We start from the raw sequence: 21,055 nt of genomic DNA on the forward strand, positions 1-21,055 counted from the left end.
AGGAGCGAAAGAGGGCGGATAACCTCGTGCCACGAAATTTGCGAAGCGGCTCTAAGGAATTCCGCGGCCAGACACGCGAGCGCGTAAACCGATTATACGTGTACGCGCGACAAACAAGCTTGTCGCCTGAGTCTTCGCATATTTCGCTTGCGCGCAAAGATGACAAAACAAAATGCTTATAAGGACTTAGAGGATGGGTTATCGAAACGTAAAAGCTTCAAGCTGTTTTGAAACGTTTAATTCCGGGTTCTGGGGGGGGGGGTGGTAACGTAAAAGCTAGAACGTTAAGGGAATTTTGGAGGGTTGTTAAAATCACCGTCGATGATGTTCCGAGATACGAGGCGCTCTTCAGCGTGGAAATTGATAAACATTGTACAGAGCGATTCTTAGAAAACGGGGGTGATATCACGTCTTTCTTTGTAGATGAGAAATTGATAATACCCATCGATCGTTCGGTAATATTTCTTTATTTTCCTCATGCATGTGTGCAATGAATGTCTACCATAAAGGGGATTTATGGATTAGAGCAAGCTTTTTTGCTCATTTTTATATGTACATAAATAATGCGGCTTTGTTCTTGTCGTTCTATTGTAGTTTGCATTGCTTTGCGATGGAATGGCCATTACTATAAAATATACTTCTCTTTTATCAAGTTTTATTACGTTACAACCGTTCGAATCCATGCTCCGTTATCCGATTGAATTTATTTCTGTCAACGGATGTCGGGTTCGTTAGGGATATCGTAACTCTTTGATCACAAATTGCCCTGTTTAGGTAACGTTGTTTATATTTTCACATTGCGACACAGAAGTATATAGACGGAAATTGTTATATAAACAGAACGTGGGGATTAACATTTGTTGAAGTTACTGTGAAATATTGAGAACGTTTCATTGAGTACACACTCGTTTCACAGAACAAGCAATAAATTAACATTGTCCGACACCTTTTACGGTCGCGTTGATACCGAACCAATTCCACTTATTCTCGTTAATAAAATACTAACAACCCCATTCGTGCGAATCACCCTGTACAACGGAGGAAGACACCGTTTATGTCCGCGACACGATCAAACGAACTCAAGAGTCGGCGCACGTGAGTGGTCGCACCGTTGAGACGTTGCTTCGCGTCAAGACACGATAACCGGCTCGTCGACGAGCCCGCGTAGATCAAAGCACCGCTAATTAACACGTTGACTGCTAAATCAACTACCATCAAAATCCTGTGCAGTCGAAACGATTTCCTCGATGAAGCAGATACTTTTACTTTTCATTAGAAAACAGATCTAGATTTTCCATAACGATTGACATTTAACCTTCTCACACTTCGTAGATACAATTGAATTAATCAAATTAGAAAGTATATCAAATATTGGGAACAATGTAACTAATATAATTAGTTAATCAGGAAGTATCAATGAGTCTGCAGTAATCAATCAATGAATTTTGATCTAAGTAAATTACGAATTTCCAACGATTCTCAATTCGATACTTAAGCTTTTTCATTGATGAATTAAATTAATAGAATTAATCAACTTCCAAATTAATTTATAATTCAGTAAATTTCACGTTTTCTGCAATTCTTAATTTCATATTGAAACTGTTGGACGAATGAATGAATTGAATGAACTGAATCAATCAAATGATTCGATTTAGCTTTGAAATGAATTTTTGGAATATAGAATTCTTACAGAATCGCGTCAGTCGAATTCGACACGGCGATCAACGTGTTAACAGTGAATTTAAGTTACTGGATCGAAACGAATGTAGCTTGATCTGGGATGACGTGAAATCGCGTCGCGAATCATCGTGACTCGTATCCTTTTGGACCTTTTAATTGTTAGAGGGACCGCGCGGAGGGAAAACGTGCATTAACCGGACATCGAACCGTTCGATCGGATTAAAGGGCGGAGGGTAATTAACGAGCCGGTGATTAGTTGCTGGTGACACTCGATTTCTCGCTCAGCTCTCGTCCCTCGGCGCTCATCGAACGGATTAATGACTGAGAACAGAAAAAATGAGAAACACTGGACGATAGAAGGGAAAAGGTGCGCGTTCACGACCGTTTGTCGAACGAATGGTTCCACTGTTTCCTTTTTCACCTATCCATAGCCTCGAAACCCTCGAAGTTAAAAAATCCGAAATTTCTAATGGATAGCATAGATCTTTCTCGAAAAATTCATTAAAAAGAATGAACTTGCTTGTTTACCATAGTTCTTTCACTTCTCATATTGATAGAGTAGATAAAATATTAAAATATTTTTCAAAAATGGAAAATATAAAAAATAATAATAAATAATAATAATATATTTTTAATATATTATTAAAATATTAAAAATTTTGTTACAAAATTAGTATGTAGAAAGATCAAAATGTGAAATAAAAATATTCTGCCAACACAATTATTTTGTACAACACGAAAATATTCTGTCAACTTTGCCACAAAATTATTATCCCCTAACGAGAATAGGTAATTACTTAGTTCCGTGACAATGGGGCGCGTTCTACCATGAAAGATGAACATAAAAAACGTTGCCTTTTTCGTTACAGTTTCATAGGAACACTATGAAGACATTGACAGTCGAGAAGTTTTTATTAGTGGATAACTCATTTCAGCAGACAGTCATAAAAATTCCGCGAGGTAAAAGGGAGGCCGATGACCCAGCTGTAAATTCTGTTCGTCGGACTGGATAGTAATAAAATATCGCTACGATTATCTATCCACTCTGTCAATAAGCTTTTACGCTCTAGAAATAATCGAGGTTATATTTGTCGAACTATTTTACAGAAAAAAAAGACTGTTCACACGTACTGTACAAGCATCGATCAATACGAAACCATAGTTTACAACGAAAGGACTTAATCGGTTTAAGAAATAAGGCAGATCAAAGATCTGTTGAAAAAGGATTTCAATAGCAACGTTGCCAGGATTGTATAATACCAATTTTCTCATTTCAACGAATATTCTTTGTCGATTAATACACGCGTCGTACGAAAAATGCTGACAATATCTCCATTAGTTACCCACGTGTCCTTTGTTATTGGTATCTGAATAAACCATTTTATAATTCTGTCTTGCATGGAACGATTCGTTTGCTCGGCGAGTTCCGATTCCGTCTATTTTCGCGTTAATCTGCCTTCCACGAACTTCCTCGGACCGGAAGCTGTAAAAGGGAAGATTAACCGGACGTCAGCGGCGGCGTCACGGTGAAACAATATTGTCACTGGATAAAGGGAATAACAAAAGAGGGACCACCGGCCTGCTCGGCGGCGTGGCGAAAGATCATCGGGGTTAAAATATCATCGAGTCGGCGTGAGCAAGCGGAGAAGTATCCAATGAACGATACTGGCCTACATCTAAAAACTCGTGGGAATAAATGAACGATAAAACCTATTACAAACAACGTTGAGCCTCGATTGGAAATGAAAAAAAGGCGGAAAATAAGAGAATGGACGGTTGACGGGAAGGAGAAAGAGAAAGAGATATTCGGGGAAGGAAATGAAAAAAAAACTTGACTGCTCGAAAATTGAATACGTTTCCAATCACCGGAAGGACCCTCGTTCTGTTGCCACAAGCTGTGTCGCTAATGAAGCCAAGAAGAATTTAATTAGAAACGTCGGCGACGAGTGGAACGTTTATAAACGCAGCCGCCGTCTACGAAAGACAATTTTACGACTTTCTTTAATTACCGATTAATCAGAAGCAAACCTGCGAGTCTGATATTTGCCCTTCGATCGATTGCAGCTCTCCGTAATCTCGATTCATTGCGATACTGTTTGCTTCCATTTCCCGAGAACCGAAGGCAAACGTGTTTCCCATTGAAATTCTACCTCGAGGAATAAATAAATTTGAACGTTTTACAATCGATTCGTAATCGCGATGTTAATTTCGTGTTCGAAGCGAACGTTAGAATCCTTTTTGGCTTGACATCGTGTCTCGAGCTACCCTTACCCTTCGCTCAAACGAACTGCGAGGCACTCGGACCGAGCAGAACGAAACGTCCTCCCTATTCTTTTGGCTCTTGAATGATCACGGTTTCGGCGTTGTTTTAACATCTAAGAAATTAATCTAGAAACTCAGATGCGGTAAGCGCAGTCGGTTCATTGGGAGTACACCGAGGAAAATGAATCTCTCCATTGTCAACGGTTGAAATCAGTATAGAATTTTAATAAGCGTTCAGTCGAATTGCTTCGAAGATAATTCTGATCTTTGGCAAACGTCTGAGAATGTCAGAGTGTCCCGACTGTTCTTACAGACTCACTACCTTCTGCATATTCTCTAGAGAAACCAACAGAAGCTTTGGTACACGACTAATAAAATACGATCGGCCGATCTAGAATCGCCCATTCGACTGTCGCAACGCAGCAAACGCGTTACTTTGTCCGAAGGTATATATACTGTATAAATATATAAATATATAAATATATAAATATATAAATATATATATATATAAATATATAAATATATAAATATATAAATATATAAATATATAAATATATATATATATAAATATATAAATATATATATATATCTTTATCTTTCTTTTCTTTTTTTTTTATTTGCGGAAGTGTCGTGTGTATTCTCTGATGAGTTCATTTAATAAGTACTTACGATGCCCTATACGACATGCAGAGTCCAATAGAGACATGCAAAGCACCACAGAATAACATCATTGAGTCAATATAAGAGTAATAAACACATGTACACAATTGATAGATAATTTCGTTCGGCAATTTTTGGGCTCGAGAGGGAAAGGGATTCGCGCACGATTCCGTTGTTCTACTCTTTCTTGGAGCGAGTTCTGTCTACCTTGTTCTTTCCGCCGCTTTAGAGAATTATCACCGAACAGCCGATATCGTTCTTGGCTTATCCGAAGCAGACACAACCTTTCAACACGGTACTCGCCGCTGTAGCTGAGAAATATCGCGATCTTTATACAGTATTCTTTCTTTATCACTGCGAGCGTTTGTTACTTACAGTGGCATTCAAAAGTTTCTTAGATCGTTTTTGGAGTGTTTCTTCGATGGGATGAGTTGAAAGGAATTTCTGTTAACACGTTTATTGCTACAAAAACAGCATTTTACGTATCACTTACTCCTTTGCAAAGGTAAATAGGGATAATTATTAATTAACGCGTTGAATGCCGCGGGAGTCATTGGTGATCCAATTATTTGAAAACTTTTCTATATTATAAACAATGCTAGCTAATGCGGCGACATTCAACTAGATGAACCTGCAATAATAACAATGCAATTCAATCAAATGATTTAATATTGTATTTTTTCCCATTTCGAGTATTTTACTACAATTCTTACGTTACACTATTATCTAGTTATTCGTGTTATTGAATATTTTTATTAGACATCGGTTGTCTTAAATTACAATTGTTTTCAAGTCATATCGAAGTGATTTCACCAGTGACTACCTTGGTCAATGTGTTAATATAATAAATAAGGATATATTTATATGGATACTGCGAAAGAAACCGTACTATTTCATTTACATAGTTGTGTATTTAAAGAACAGTTAAATTGACGCGTTCCGAAGTTTATTATAATTATGTATTATTTCTTTCTATACAGATATGTGTAAAGAATAGGTAGTCACTTAAGGACAAAAAGTCTTTAAAGTCTTTACTGTACAAGAAGAGCTCGCAAAACGACCTGGCCGAGAACTTTTGAACGCCACTGTACATACAGGTGAGATATTTATGAATAGAAAGTTGAGAATTAATATTTATGATCCACTGAAACGAAATTAAGGCTAGATTAGAGTCAAATATGTTTTGGTCTAATAATATACAATATAAAAATAAGAATACGATTTAAAATTACTTCCTATTACAGAATTCTGCACGGACTCGCGATTTAATCGTAACAAACAACTGAATCAACTCCGCGAGGGCTCTCCGTGATTCAAACTGTTGAAGCACGCCGCGCGGAACTGAAGGCGTGATTATAAAGAGTAATGGATGTGAATGTCTAATGGCTCCATTTATCACGGGCTGGCTTCTGTCTTGGTCCTTCTGATTCGCTCGTCATTTCTTTCTTTGCCAGACGAAAGTGGAATCCCTGGTGGCGATAACAATCTACGTGATGTGGCAGCGACAGGGGTGTACGTACAAGGAAGTTTACCAAGCGTGATTGTAAAGAGGGAATACTGTATGTTACGATAATTGTACACTACGAAAATTAGTGGCACGAGTCTACATCGATGTCGTTATCGATACACGTCGCTGGAAATGTAAATGTTCTCGGTAATTCGGCATTTTTTCTGGAAAGTACTCTGGGAAAATGATGAAGTTAACCCATTTGCGTGACACAAATAAAAACGGGAAACGTATAGAAAATGAAAAATAACGCGGCGTAAACAAAGAATTCATTTAATTTTTTGGTATTACAGTACTCATATTACACTATTATCTAGCTTCTAGTATTACTAAATATTTCGATTCAATATCAATTTTCTTATTGTAATTGTTTTCAAGCAATTTGGAAGCTCCGGCCATCGTTGACCACCGTGGCAGTCAACGCGTTAATGAATATTGGAAAATCTTGACTAGTAAATCTTGACGGTAATGAACACAGTGTAACTCTTCGTGTCCTTGTTCACGTGCGCTCTAATTATAATGGCCAAAAGATGGCACCCGTACAACGGCACCCCTGACACGTACCACGAAGAATCCGCGCATACATGCGCTAATGATGCAAACAGGTTAACTGCTTAACTTCCCAAAAAGAAAGCAAACAAATTTCACACCAATAATCACCGTCAACTGCCACTTCCAAAAGATTCTTGGAAATCCATGAAGACTCGAACCAAACGTCTCGCGAGCAACATTCTTATATCAAAACGTACTCGACCTGTACGAATTTAAAAAGGTAGGTATTTACAACAAAGCCAAACAAGAAACATATACAATGGGTCCAAGGATCGTAAGATCGGCCACGACAGCGATAGAAGCATCTGTCGATACATATCGATTAATAAAAAGTACCGCCGTACTCGTATTACTTCGCGGGTTCGATTACGACCGGTGGTGCTTCGTACAAGACAAATCAAACGAGAAAGGTTGTTGAATTATCGGCGACGGTCGGCGGTAATTGAAATTTTAATCGAATCGTTGGCTTCGGCACAGCGTACGAAAAAAGAACGGGTTCGGGAGAGGGTGGAGGAGGGGGGGGGGGGGGGAGAAGGGGTCGACGCAAAAAAAAAGGAACGAACAGTGGCAGAAAAGGGGGGCGGGAGAGGGCCGCTGGTTACAGTGTAATTGCTTCCGTTCTTTTGTGCCAGTCGGCTACAGGAGGACACCGCGTGTTTTAATATCGGTGTAATGGCGTCGGGCACGTGGCCGATGGTAATTTAATATCGGTATGCAATTAAACGCACGATTGCCGGGTATCGTGCCGACGAGAATCGTTATCGCGGTAACAACCGACGCGACTAAATAGATTACTGCTCGGATGTGCTTAGTCACGGGAACGCCGCGGAGTATAGTCGGAGCGGAATCAATTGGCCGTTCAAGGACGCCACCCCCACTTCGAGGCATTCATCCCCACAATTGAGTAAATGGAGATTGTTCGTTTCGCTCGGAAAACTCTGTCGGGGTTTGTACTGAGAATATATGAGCCGTTTTTTTCAATACCTTGATCTACAATATCGTGTCAGACTCGTGAAAATTGTCAATTGAATTTAAGAAATATAACTGTTATTAATTTGAAATATGAATGAGATATTACTTTTCTATTATCAATTAACCTTTGGAGTAAACGTAGACAGAATAAGCGTGAAAATTTGTTGTGTTCTTAATAAATCTTTAACGATAAAGTAGTTGTATCGATTATAGTTAAGAAATGAAGCATTGGGCAAGGCGTTAAAATGGTATAAGTCCATTTTTTCATATATATTTTGTATATATAAATATATTATATATATTATATTATAATAAAGAGGACATCTATATTTCATTGAAACTACCACCAACTCATTTCTTTCCAAAAATGGAGTTATACCACTTTCAAAAGATGCTGGTATATCTAAGTCATATCTTTGTTGTGTTTTAATTTAGTTGGAAATAATGTGACGTGTAATCACTGATAAACTTTCAAAAGATGCTGGTATATCTAAGTCATATCTTTGTTGTGTTTTAATTTAGTTGGAAATAATGTGACGTGTAATCACTGATAAACGGAGTATTTATTGTTTAAATTTTATCGATGGGGAATAGTAAGTGTAGGAATAAGTTTTAGAGTATAGATTGTTGGAATAGATTATAGAACAGGTTAGGATAAATCTTTGAATAGAATGAATTATTAGAACAACTCTCATCATAACCGAAAAACAATGAATTTGCAGTGTAACGACAATAGATATTAAATCCGATAACAATGGAATATTAAGACACCTATTGTGTACGAATATAAGGAACAAAGGTGAATATTAATCTCGGGTATGCGAAACGAGAAACGAAAACCTGAAGGAGATGAATGCCTCCGAGGAGTCAGAATTCTTGAATAGACAAACGCTTATGCTCCGACTAAAGCACAGCATTTTAATTAATCATCACCGGGAGAATCAGAGGCACGTTCAGTCAACATTTACGCTACCGCTGTACAGATGCTACTCGCGAATCAAATCGAATCGAATAGAAAACGTATGCCTGTATTGGAAGAATTCGAGGAATTAGAACCTAACGTTGGTACACCCTAGTGGCGCAAAGAATATTAAGATAGTTTCAAGGTATCGAGTGTTAGGTATCGCAAAACGTTAATTAATGTAACTCGATATCGGGTTGCTACTATTCGTCTAACGGCTGCAAGACGTCCTCTCTCTGTTCTATCATTTTTACGCTTACTGTTGCGTGTCGGAGGTTTCTCACCCCGACGAAAATCCTGTAAACAGTCTTATATCATATAAAATATGAATACCTCCGTGGATCACGTCGTAACGTTGCGAGCGAGATCGGTCGAGCGACGCGGCGATCAATCACGCCGATAACATCGTTGCGATAATTTTCCGTGTACAATAAACCCCGCGCGCCGACATTCTCGCGGATGAATCGAGATCCACGATCTTACAGCATGCAGGTTTAAGCAGCCGGAAAAGGTTACGTCGCTGCAGATTTTCCTGGTAAATCGCTCGAATTCTGAAGGATCGCGACGAAATTCGTTCTCGATTATCGTGTCGATCGTCCATCGTTCAGTTGAACGTCGACGGAAACGAACGAGCCCGTTTCTAGGAGAACTCGTACATAAACCGAGGAAAAAATGTAATTCGGTTTTTCCTTGATGTCACGTCGATCGACCAACATCGTCGCGATCGTGATCCAGAAAAGGTATACGTTGAACGACAGTCATCGGTGAAGATAGAGTTAAGCTACGAATTAAAACGTACGTTTATGATAATATCTTACGTAGTCTATTTAGCGATAGATCAGGCGTGATGAGATGATTCAAAAAGGGAGATGAGTGGCAACAGCGTTCATGATCGAATGCACTGATTCATGTCACATGAGAGATCGTGGGTATTAATGCCGTATATATATTTTCTTTCTTTTTCGTTTCTTTTTTTCTCTTTTCTTTTCTTTTTTTTGGTGAATGTCACGAGGGCGACTATGCTTTCTCTATTCATGACTGAGATAGTGTCGACGGAGGATCTTCGAAATTTCGTCGACGAAACATCGTGTACCGGTGCTCTCGTCCTTGACAACATGCGACATTCAAGGGAGGCTAACAGTCGGAGGCTAGCAGTGCAACGTGCAGTGCGTACTCTCTCTAGACACTGGCGATTTACAAGGAAGATTTCATTCAGAGTCTGCTATTTACTTTAGCTTGTACATAGATCGGCTAGGATGATTGTTTTTTCTTTTATTCGTGTTTCGATCGTTGTGTCTCTCGGGGCCCGGGACGGTGTGTGGACTGTTCGCCGATCGGAGATTTTGAGTAACACGTGGATCGGTATTGTGAGTTTACGGCTGACCTCGTACAACGTTGATCAATTTGTTTTCGTGGCTTCCTAATAGAAGTACAATTCTATTTGTTTCTTTTTTCTCGTTCTTTCTTTTATTTAACACGTCGAACGCCGATTTTATAGAGCAAAACGCACAAACAAAGGAAATATATTAAATCATTCGATTGAATTACGTTATTATTATTCTACGTTCAACTAACTAAATGTCACTGCATTGGGCAACATTATTTATAATATAGAAATATTTCCAAATAATCGTTTAATTCAGTGAACTATAATAATTTAGTTGGGAGTCACCGGTGACGTGGTATTCAACGTGTTAAAATTCTATATCTTCGTTGTCAGTTTATAATTAAGGAGTATCTAATATATAAAACAAATCATCAGCTAAAGTGGAGCTGGTGTTATTGAAAGTAACGTTAAAATTGGACTTTGAAAGTATTAATAGCTTCAGGTGATATTTTCTGTATAAAATCTTCAAATGTCAGCTATAAATTATTAAAAATACAAAATTCAAAGGCTACGATGAAATGAATGATATAAAGAAATGTAAAAGTCAAAAGCAGATCTTCATGCAATCGCATGGAAGGATTGTACTCCCATTTGTATGGTTCCGATGAAACAAATCGTAACGTTTTACATGGGTCAACTTGTCAGTGGATGTCTGTTTATATCAATCAATGTCGAGCAATGGGCGAATACTTGAAGCGACAACAATGGCTATACATGTAATTAGAAGGCGGCTATTTAGACGACTTACCGTGGTCTCTTACAAAAAGAAAACGTTGTCCGGATTCTACGTCTACGCAAAAATTTCGTTCGAGAATCGCGGCCGAATGCTGATCGCGGGCAATGTACAAAGCATGTGAACAGAAGGGGAGGAGAATATTTGCGAGAAAAATCTCTTTCAACGAAGCGAGATCTTCGTTCGCGAGATCGTCGCTCGTCCGCGCATTTCGGGAATCGTTCGAGATATCGGTACACCTTCACCGCAAATCTTCCTTGCAAGAAACGACGGTGCATTCCTCAGGCAATAGCTAAAGAGTTCATTCGAGCGCTGTTTCGAAATCACCAAAAAAGTTTGTTCAACAAAATCCATCATAATTCTTAACATTCTCATCATCGCTATCTAACACAGTCGATCTAATCTAGAAATCAATCGAAAGCAGTAGACTTTTCTCGTTTCTCTTTCACTAATTTCTTTGTCATTCTTTTCGAGAAGATTCGCTACAATTGTTTTCGCAAGCTTTCAACGTTCTGGTATATTAATACAACAGCAAGATAATCCCACTTTCCAGTTTAATTTCAAAGCACATTACCGTTCAATTCCTATCACTTCGTCGAACATTTAAACTCTTTCCTGTGTTGATGCATAGAACGAGTTTCGCCTCACCCACGAAACCTTTTATTTCATTTACAAATGACCCAACAGAACTTCCAATTTCCCAAAACTCAATTATCGATTTCGCAACATTCAATGTCCTGTCTCTCAAAGATCCAGTTACGGATTTTTCAAAAATTCAATTTTCCACGTTACAAAAACCCGGGGGAAAATGCAGTCGGAACTATTCAATTTTTTCGCATCAAATTTCCTCGCGACCGAGAATATCCCGAGGATAGAGCTCGACCTAATTACACGACCTCCGCATACCGGTTCCTGATAGTCGCGAAGTTAAGCCGTGCTCCTTCCACGGTGCGACTTTTTTTCTCGTTTAAAGCCCGGCGTTCCTTTTATCCTTCCCGATACTTATTAAACAAATATCCCACTTAGCATGATAAAATATCGCCGACGCGCGCGCGCGAGAAAGAGAGGCGTTTCACTCGAAAATTCAGCCGATAAACCGCTTTCGCTCTAACGCGTATACGAAACGCTTTGTCGGGAGAGGAACGGAGGACAGAGGGGCCAAGGATGATAGAGAGGAAGAGGAAAAAAAGGGGAGGACCTGGGCGAAAGAGGACCAGCGCGATTACCAAAGGAACTTTTTTCGGTGTATCGAGAAAGCGGCTAACGGGTGCAGAATGAACGGCTGCATCGAAATGAGATTTTTTCCCCGAGGCTTTTAAGCCATCCTTTCTCATGGCGAGCAATAAGGCCCGGCCGCTTCGTCATGGAGGAAATGTTTCCCCTGTTTTCCCTCACGCACTATTTTTCCCATCGCCCGCCGACCTATCCTAGATTTCCATGGCTCGCGCGCAGCTTTTGTTTAGCTTTACTTCATTCGATATACGCCCGACTATTTTCATCGGGCGACTCTTTTGGCTCGGCTTAATCCCTGTGCTTGACGCGATTTCATATTCGGCGAACTCGAATTTTCGAGGGTTCCCGCCATTCAACGCGGAAACTGCTCGTTGATATTGAATCCGCGGCGCGGAGATCGTGGACGGCTCAACGGTTTAATAACTTGGCGGGAATTTTGAATTTTTCAGTTTGCTCGGTTTCTTGCTCATGTGTGAGTTGAGTGATGGTGTTCGAGGCTTTGGGGAGAATGTTTTTTTTTAAATGATCTTGTTTAACCCTTAACGAACTGGATGTGTTTCAAGTTTACTTACCGAAAAATACTGTAACGTAGATGAGAAGAGAAGAAATTCACAGAAGTGACCTAGTATGATACTTAATTTGTTCATTGTAAATGTTACAGTAATAACAGTGATAAAAATGAGCAAATGATTTTTTCAGTGAGTTAAGGGTTAGTATGTTTAATGCACTTTGTTTTTAACCCTTTGCACTCGAGGTGACTCACTCACCACTTGACTTCATGCAGGAAAACTGAAATTTGATATTTAATATTATACTCTGTATAATGTATCAATTTGAGAAATATTCAAATAAAATAGCTTTCCTCAATGCACGATCGATTACTCCTCGAATTAGTTTCAGAAAATGTTGTCCTTAGCTCATCAGAAAATGTTCAACTATTTCTAGTGAAAAATTTCCGAGTTCAAAGGGTTAATATTCTGTTATAGAAGTTTCCTTAGAGTAATTGATAAGGGAAGTATGATCACTTAAGCGGTTCTTGTCGCATAATTAGCTGATATGCCATTCGGTATTTATCTTTTTTTTGTCGTATTTTATCTCATTCGAATACAGGTTTACTTCAAATATGCCATGTACACGAGTTAGAATTGCATCCTGTTTAGAGTTCAACTGTTTCCTCATTGGATTCGGTTGAACCACGGATTAAGTTCACGTGAAGTTCGGCCCGAGTTCAGTCTGAATTACATCTTCAACAGGTGTGGATCTTTCGTATGATAATTACGTTTGCATTCACTTAGATCCATCAGATTCCCTTCAAACGGTGAATCTACATTCTAAATTACCACGTTCGAAATTCAACGTAACATTAAACAATAACTAAACGTTCCCAATGCAACTTGAAGAATTCCGGAATTCTTCAAGAAAATTTATTCGCAGCTGATCTTCATAACTGAAATTTCACGGAATTTTTTCTACGCGATCACGAATCTTCTCGCAGCGTTTCGCGAAATAGGTTTTTCCATCGTTCGAATCGGCGACGTGCAAACCGAAAAAAAGGCTACGGAGCCGCGATTGTTAATTGTAAAGGAGGGAGGCTTTCGAACAGCGAAATATTTACGCAGATAACGAATGCGCCCGCACGAGAACATGGTCGGTTGTTCGATCGGACTGTTCGTTCCAGAATTAATTTCCATTGCCGCGGGACAACTTTTAAATGAAGCTTTCGCCGTTTTGTAAACTACTGGCTCCGCTCGTATTGATTCGCCGGTGAATGCGCAGCGCGCGGGAACGTAACATTATCACGCGGAAAATATGAACGGAACGGAATACCCGGCCGATTGCTATGGCGAGACCGAAATGACGGGCGCAACAAAAACAGAGGCAAAAACGGGGAATAGGTTTCTATTGTCTCACGTATCCTGCGCTTTCTAAATCGAACGAAAATACTCGGTATTTTTTATAACGTGCGCTGTTGTTTTTATTAACGATCGAAACGAATTAATGATTAGAACGAAAACCAAGAACGAACGGTACGTACGTGTTCCCGTTAGTTTAATCGAGAAATTATTCTAACGGATGTTGTGTTTCTACGGATATAGATTCTATGCATCAAAACAGTAAAAAATGTTCGGTATTATAAACAAGAAATGTTTCTTTAGTTGAATTGTCAGTTGATAAGGAAACTGTCTCGCAGATATTTGATTGGTAGAGGTGTTTTATTAAGAAATTCGTCGCGTCGGGAGTTCATACGGCCGCCATATTGGAAACTTGTCTCGGAACATCGCACGGTCGAGTTGCGGAGCAAGCCGTTTCTCCGTTTGCAGCTAGGAAACCCGGCCACGTAAGATTTTTAAGGAAAGAAATATAGCTGCATTTACACCTGATGAAGCACGGTTCTTCTCGGCGGAGCTGTGGCTCGAAATTTACGAGTCTTGTTTGTAGAGTGTTGTCTCTGCACCGAGAACATTCGTAAAAGATTTCTCGCTCTGTGCGATCTCTTTCTTCAACTCGAATCGGGACGCGTTATACTTCATCTTTACGATCGTCAGTTCTCCGTGAAACAGGAATTTGCCGAGTATCAAAGCGAGACGTGCTCGAATTTTTATTTTGTCCGTCGATAAATTGTTTCACTTGTAAATATCTCGGAAATGTTATCTTTGTATATTGTAACGATCAAATTAGCCATGATCGTACTGCAATGAGATTTATAGGATTTTCTTTTGAACAAAATTGAACACTGGGCCAAGCATTGATTTAAACGTCCGAAATGTTTTATCCGTTTTCGTACGATATTATTTGTTTGGAATATTCTATGCTTCGGGTTCGAAGAAAACGCAGAATGCTCGTTAAGAATTTAGCAGATGCCTATTCGATCAACCGATTTCACTCTATTTTTACTCCCTTGTTTAATGATAGAAGATCAACGTGTAATCGATCATTCAAGTGAACCTCTTTCTTGATGTATTAACTTTAAATTGATATTTCTAGAACGCCAAACACATCAATCGTGTGCATGTATTGTATGTACGTATATACGCACGATCACAGAGCAACAGAGACATGCACTAACACGGACATAAACAACACAGACATAAAACGAAAGTTTCCGTTAAAATTGATATATATATATATTTACTAGTGTTCTTGTTGATTAACTAATCTATGAAATATCACAGAGAAAAACGCAACTCTAGTGTGAACTGTACTTCAACAACAAATTTCGGAAATTTCCCTCTATATTTTCCCAAAGTTAAAAATTCCCGGAAAAAACGTCAGTGCACCAAAGGATCGTTTTCCATGAGAGAAATACTATTTGCGATCTTGACGTTCGAAAAATATATTCGCTTCATTGACAAAAGCGAAATTCATTTTAAATCCTTCCATGAAACAATCAAAATTAAGATATATATATATATATATCACCGTGTATAAGATTTTGTATCAGATCCGGAAGACTTTTCCCGAAAACTTTGCAGCGAAGAAAAAAGTTAGAAATTACCAGAACTCGATCGAGTACGGATCGCTAGGAAGGAAAACAAATTTCTATTCATTAATTCCCGCTTCTTTGCGCGTTTGCATAAAAATCGGCAGCCCGATCACGATGCCGCGACGGCTTTGCGATGAAATCGAGATTATTCCTCACGGAAAACAACCCCTCGCGTTCAGGTACATCAGTTCGGAACGTGTGTGGGATGCATCGATGTAATCTGGTTCGTTTTTCCTTGGTAATCAGCACGTGAAAGGCATACAACGGAATTCAAGTACACTGACCATGCATGCGTGACTAATTTCGGGGTAGGAGCGAACAGAAAACGTCGAGGGGAAAGGGGACGACAACTAATATAGCACAAGTGAGACACTATGGGACGTATTGTAAGCCGACGAGAAGTTGGCCGTCTATTTAGAAAATAGAAAATCAGAGGATCAAGGGAAATCGTCCGCTTGCGCTGCTCTATTAACACGTTGACCGCTAAATCAGCACTCATCGGATTACAGTTAACACTAGAACTACTAGATGGATCAAAATCACTCATTCCTTGATTTTTTCTTTCGCGATTACTGAAGAAGTATGAATATCTCTTGAAAAAATGACTAAAGAAGCTGATTAATATCTAAACTGAAATATAAGCTATTTGAAATTTTAATAAATTCAGGCTTTTAGCTTTTATAAAGACATTTAAAAATGACGGTTTAAGTGCTCGGTAGTTTTAGTGTTAGAGCAATCTTATTGACACATTGCTAACCTAATTTTCAATTGAATTGTGCTGATGGCAATTTTGAGTGCAACTTACATCAATTTTCTCAAACGGATACTGCCTAGAGAGTGACGATTAGATCTTTTCTCTCGAATAGTCACTCTGAATGTAGTGTCCATTTATGTGAAATGGGCGCGCACCTTAACAAAAAACGCAAATCAAACAAAATCTGACAAGGTAAAATATGATTGGTAATCATATATTCGAAAATTTGTAATAATTATTCTAATATTCCATGAATATAGAGGTTCCATTAGGTACTATGTACTTTAGGAGCCATCTTAGAGGGTATTAACCAGAGCAAGCGAACGATGTTCCTTTTTGCTGTTCAATTTCAAGGTCAATTTATAGTATCCCATCAGACACGGAATACCAATCGACGAAAGTCGAAAACGTATCGTGTCTGATCAGACCTGATAAGACTCTTATGCACGATGAGCCTTATCACGTGACAAGCGATGGGTAAAATACTCAAACCCATCAGTAAAATTTAAAAATGTCTATGGACAAATCTCATCGCGAATAGAGGTCTTTACGCTACATACAAGATCAAATGCGGGAAAACCATCCCACCACGATTATTTCGGAAGAATAAAGACGTAAAGTTCCCTTAAACCTTTCGAAACAGAAGAACTACGTTTCTATTCTACTAAAAAAATTGTAGTTGTGACGTTTCTCCACGAGCCATTTATTTGACCTAAACACTGACATCTTATGACAAGTATTCAAAGTTTCCGGGTGTAAGCTGCGTCCATTATCAATGATTTCCCGACATTTCGCCAGCATTGCATCATCGATGCTGCACACAAAAATCTATCTTCGAATGAAACACTATGCTTGTTATAGTACACATCAAGAAATAAGAAACACTCGTGGCCTTTTTAAAAATGGTCCTCCGTTTCCTGGAAAGCAGAGTTTTAAATTCATATGTTACTGTAATAAGACGTCGTGACGTTTCGTGAAACCTACCACAACAAACTCTCGTTTCAAACACCATGCTTGGAACTCCTTCCATCCATCTTCTTCTATTTCCCTTCGAATTATAATCTCTAAACAATTCGTGTTTCATTATTGTAATATTATCGTCTTATTACAGTACCGCAACCTTGAAGCTCATTTCTATCGAAAACTTCTAGATCTAGCTCTAAAACTAGATCGAGGATCACTGTGAAAAAAAGCCATAAAGGTTTCTCATTTCTAGATACATACGCAACATGCACAGTATTTCGAAAGCAGATTTATATATCTGGCCCTCTCCTGACAAACGAGATCGCGTCGTGCTCGATTCGATAGTATAAATTGACCTTCGCCTCGCAGATGGATAGTCGGCCAACTTCTCATCGGTGTATGATAGAAGAGGTGCGCGTGCTCGCGCCCGAAACCGCGTCCTCGGCTTTTCGCGTCGGTCACCTGTCGCGCGGCGACGTCCGCGAACTTCGGTCGAATAATAAACGGCCGCGGGAAGCCGCAAGCGATTTCCGCGAACCGACGGGACGGGTCCTTTGAGTTTGCCGTGGGGTTAACACAGGACGAACGAGTTTCTAGGGGCGAGAAGTTGCAGTTTTGCGGTCAATGCGTGGCGCGGACCGGCTCGGATTGCTTCGATGTTCGCGGAGCAGCCATCCGGGCGCGGGGAATTTCTCTCTGTGCACGCGAGCTTCCGTGCGCCGCGGGATCGCTCATAATACGGTAAACCCCGGTTATTCAAATTCATCGGGGGGAAAAGAAACTTCTAGAGTTGTCTATCTTGTTAAGGGATCTCGTTGCTCGGCTGCGGATTTCGCGCGGCTCCACTTCCCGGAGAAAAGTGTGAAATTCCTGGAGACTTCGAATAACAATCGTGAATTTTATAGGATTAATTTCGGACGATATCGTGCTTCTACAATTTAAGCGGTTAATTATGATAGTGAACTTGTAGACAGAAATATTACAGTACACATTGTACAAGCAACAATCTATAAATATTTCTAACCATTACACGAGAAAAAGCAGAACCGAGATATTCAAAACTCGAACGTTTAGGGAACGAAAGAAGTTAACCCTTAACGGACCAGAAGTATTTCAAGTTGACCAAAGAATACATAGACAAGAAAGAAATTCATAGAATTGAACATAATTAACGCGTTCATTGTAAATATCTTAATAACAACGAGAAAATAAAACGATTCTTACCACCATATATACGACATTGTATACACTGAATAAGTAATAGTATTATACGACATCGCTCCGTTAAGGGTTAATTATTATTAACAAGAACAATGTTGAAATCGAAGAACCCGGTAGTCGATCGGCCAAGCATTGTCTAACGGGTCCCAGGTACGCGGTAAGAAAGAAAAAGGGGCAAGAAAAAAGGAAACGTCGCGTACGTGTCGATTTGCACGGTGAGAACGCGCGGGTAAAAACGGCCGGAAAAATCGCATCAGCATTGGCGACGCGGAAAAAAACGGGTGAAAAAAGCGCGAATCCGGCGGGCGTGGCGAGCAAAAAGAACGGCGCTGCGTGTATTGTGCCGCGTTCGCGGAAGGCCGGGTCGGGGCAGGTTGAAGCCGGGCGCCAGGCAGAAAGGTGTAAAAGGGAGGCAATGGGTCGCATAAAAACGCCAGCTATGAAATGCAAAATCAGCGCGCGCGCGCGGCGCGCCCACGTTTCGCTTCGCTCGCTTGTGTTCGGAGTCGATACACACAGTGTCATTTTCATCCTTTCGGCCTCTGCCCATACGCTTCGCGGCCCGCCGCCCCCGTCCCGCTAGAAACGGACGACACACGCGCGAGCGAGCAAGTGGGGAACCGGTTCGAAAAGAAAGAAATTGCAGGCACACATCAAAAAGCGGTTCCGGTGCGGCTCGTCTAGCTAGCTGGTTCACTCGTGGCAGTTCTCTGCGTGTTCCTGTGTGTCATCCGTGTCGCCTGCGTGCTTTGTCGGGCTGGCGCCACTTCCGGCCAAGTGTTTTTGCGCCGCCCGGAGACTCAGAAATTGTTCCTTCGGAGGCTGGTTTATTGGCCGTCCTTTGTTTACCACGGAAAACGAGCTGTTTCGATCGGCCCGGATAAATATACGGCGCGCGCTAAAAACTAGGGATTCCCCCAGTTTGCAACGGGAATTTTATGCGTTCGACGCCTAGCGGTCGTTTTATGTAAACAGATCAGCTCGGAGGTAGATCGGGACTGGAAAACACGCGTTTTTCACGTGGGAAACGTGAATGTTTTTTCTACTGTCACGATTCGTTCGCGGTCAGTCGCGAAAGTTTACAGCTGTCGGAGTTGAAATATTCGGAGGTTTAGGGTATTGCATGTAGAATTTGGAGACTGTGTGTACTGTTGACGTGGAGGGAGGATATTTGTAAGGTAATCTTATGAACTTCTTAATATATTTTATTTTGAAGCTGACGCTTTAAAGTGTAATGCCTGGATATTGGAAATCAATCATTTCAGAATTTCTCTTGTTAATCATTCAAGTTTATGAATTACTTTGAACGATTAGCTGTTACTTGCGACTTTCTGGAAATAAGGAGTTCATTGGTTATTCAAGGTTCCTTCCTTTTATACTTCCCAGCCATTCACAAAAATAGGAAAAACGTCACGAACCCTTTTACACTAAAATATGAATTCACGTATAATCATTTCATATTACTAATTTCCCATTCTGGACGCGTGTCCGCTAGAATCTCCAGAATAAACCAGCACAGAACGATTCCGTCGAAAGCAGAAATTTCCCGTTGCGAAGATGTACACGCTTACCTTAACTCCTGATTATAACGAATGAAATAACAATAAACCAGCGCAGAGCGAGTTCTTCGTCTCCGACACGATCGGCCGCGTGAACAGCGCAAAGGACGCGTGAACACGTTCGGTATGTGAATGCAAGCGGATGTACTAAACAGGCTACGTTCGAATATGAGCGAAAGAGAATGTTGGCGTCGCTTGTGGAGGAAAGCGCATGATAGAGAAACAGGGCATGAAGAGAGGCAGACAGAGTATGAAGTAGTCATGATGCAGAGACAGATAGACAGAGAAGAGACAGAGAAGAAACAGAAGAGAGACAGTCGTGAATATGACACATGTACAGATATATCGGTATAATATGAATGAATGATAATATTTATATTTAGACATGTACATGTATATATGTATATAGCGAGGTAGACAGAAAGAAATAGTGAGAGAAAGAGACAGGAAGAAAGATAGATAGATAGATAGATAGATAGATAGATAGATAGAGAGAGAGAGAGAGAGAGAGAGAGAGAGAGAGAGAGAGAGAGAGAGAGAGAGAGAGAGAGAGAGAGAGAGAGAGAGAGAGAGAGAGAGAGAGAGAGAGAGAGAGAGAGAGAGAGAGAGAGAGAGAGACAGAGAGTGTGCGAGATAGAGAAAGAGAGAAATGAAAGAGAACTAGAGAAAAAGCTGGCGGCGAATTACCTTGAAGGACTGCACAGAGAAACCAGAAACCAGGGTTGGTCCGTAACATAAGAAGCGAACAGAAAACAGAAAAAAGGTAATCTTGTAATTAGGTCGTTCGCTGTAAGAGACACCGCTGTGGGTATGAGAACAGTTCGGTTTTGGGTTCGTCGCGGCTGGCGATCGATCAGGATCTAAGGAGGTTGTCAGGTCTTATTCCCAATTCGCTTTTATTTAGCACTTGTTTTCGTGTGTTTCTGGCACTCGCGTGTCCTCGATCGAAACGAAGTGTATCTATTTCCATTCGTTTTGTCTTTTTTTTTTTGTTCACCTACGCAAAATGCGGGAAGGAAGCGTTGAGGACACGCGAACGCGTCAGCCGAACGCTCTCTTCGTTTCGGAGGCAAGCGTTCGTGGACGACATTTTTCTCGCGAGGAACGAGGAGAGGATTTGGAAGGTC

At 40.2% G+C, this 21,055-nt stretch overlaps 1 protein-coding gene across 3 annotated transcripts in view; it reads right to left on the reverse strand.

The window, feature by feature from the left end:
* The window catches only part of Fas1 (fasciclin 1 Fas1 domain-containing), a 407,539-nt gene that overhangs the window by 26,948 nt on the left and 359,536 nt on the right, over positions 1-21,055 (reverse strand). The gene's annotated exons all lie outside the window — the stretch shown is intronic.

This window comes from Nomia melanderi, chromosome 3 (assembly GCF_051020985.1).
Source record: "Nomia melanderi isolate GNS246 chromosome 3, iyNomMela1, whole genome shotgun sequence".
NCBI lineage: Eukaryota > Metazoa > Arthropoda > Insecta > Hymenoptera > Halictidae > Nomia > Nomia melanderi.